Source organism: Jaculus jaculus, chromosome 11, assembly GCF_020740685.1.
Source record: "Jaculus jaculus isolate mJacJac1 chromosome 11, mJacJac1.mat.Y.cur, whole genome shotgun sequence".
Classification (NCBI taxonomy): Eukaryota; Metazoa; Chordata; class Mammalia; order Rodentia; family Dipodidae; genus Jaculus; species Jaculus jaculus.
The window spans coordinates 32,205,923-32,207,672 of NC_059112.1; the positions used below are offsets into that span (position 1 = coordinate 32,205,923).

Below are 1,750 nucleotides of genomic sequence, written 5' to 3' on the forward strand. Positions count from 1 at the left end.
CCTCAACCACCACCTGTTTAAGTCTATCCCTTCCTTCACATTCCAAGGTGTAAATTTAACAGATGCAAATATGTTATAGAGTTTCTCTGAAAGGTGAACTGAAATTCCACTGGAAAGAGGCCCTTGTGCTCAGGGTATTTGTGGATTCTCCTTGAGCATTAACTCCAGAAATTCTGTTATAGATTTGGCTTTTATAGTAATGCTAAAACATTCAGGCTTTTTAAATATTCACTATCTTCTACATACCAATAATCAATAGATATCTCACTCTATATAATGCTACAGACTTATTTTAATGGAAATCGTAGGTAAAAGCCAGCTAACTAATTGGTCTGCTTATCTGAATGTGTTTCTGCAGAAATGTAGAGAGCTGGCAACAGTGATGCCATGTTACGAGCCTTAAGGACAGTTGAGGTCATTAAGGTCCCTGAAAATGGCTACAATACCTTAATGTTGAAACATTTTCATAAGACTTAATTTTAATGTAACTTGTTCTAAGTTTAATGAAAGCTAAGAATTAATAAATTGCATATTAAAAAAAAAGAAATCGTAGGTAAGAGAAGAGAAGATCCCAGGCATAGTAGCTGTGAATGATTCCAACCAGATTGCCCAATATGTTACTGTATCATCTATAATTAGTAACATATAAGAAATTCTGTTGAAAATAATAAAGTATGCTTCAATTACTTATCTTTCAAATAATAAAATAAAAACTATAGTTTATAATGAATAGAGATCTATACGAATTATTTATTTAATTTTAAAAGAAACATACATGAAAACTATGATTTTGCCTTTCACTACTATTTAATGTCACTATACTGCCAGACTGATATGATTATGAAACTGATGATATAAAAAGGTACTATTAGAAAGTGAATAAGATGTCATTAGAAATATAAGACATGAGATGGAGGGATGGCTTAGTGTTTAAAATGCTTGCCAATAAAGCCAAAGGACCCAGGTTCAATTCCCTAGAAACTACTTAAGGCAAATGCACAAGTGGCATATGAATTTGGAGTTAGTTTCCAATGATTAAAGGCCCTTGTTGCTCATTCTATCATCTCGCTCTCTCTTTGCCTCTTTCCCTTTCTCAAATACATAAAAATAAAGAAAAAACATAAAGTATACTATTTGAGTCAATTAACATATGTTGAGGGAGCATTGTTTGATCATTTCTTATTTTTTTCAGTCTATTTTAACTTATTGTTTAATTCCCTCCTCAATAAAATTTAATAATAATTATAAAAATTTTAGAAAATGAAAAATTCATTAATAAAATAGAAATAATTGAGCACATACTATTCAATATTTGCATAAAAGGAATAATTTTATATTCCTTATAGTAAATTTTATTCAAGCCTTTCAACTTTCAAGGGAAATCTGACTCAACATATTGATTCACATTTTTGAAAATAACATTTATTTTGTAATTTATGTCATTGCACTGTGTATGTCAAGTAAATACTGTCAAAGAATTATGTTGATGAGCAACCATTTTTTATTCATAAGTTGCTTCAAACTGTATTATTGATACACTAACTCTAATCATATCATGTAATTTAGGCAAATATTAATTTCTGGACTTGCCATCTGATTGGTCATGATTCAAAAAACGTGTGATCAAGAGTTGGAATTGAGGAGTTTACATGGGTTCATAGTTAAAAATGCACTGCTTCACCTTGGGACATCTTTCACCACACCTTCAAGAGACAGAAATGGTGAGTGATAAGAGTGGAGAAAGAACTCT

General features: G+C 30.7%; 1 non-coding gene across 1 annotated transcript; it reads left to right on the plus strand.

Annotated features, from left to right (window-relative positions):
• The first annotated feature begins 312 nt into the window (after positions 1 to 312).
• On the plus strand, positions 313 to 445 carry LOC123453457. The gene has a single exon (XR_006632838.1). It is a non-coding gene; the product is annotated as a small nucleolar RNA SNORA33 (small nucleolar RNA).
• The last annotated feature ends 1,305 nt before the right edge of the window (positions 446 to 1,750 follow it).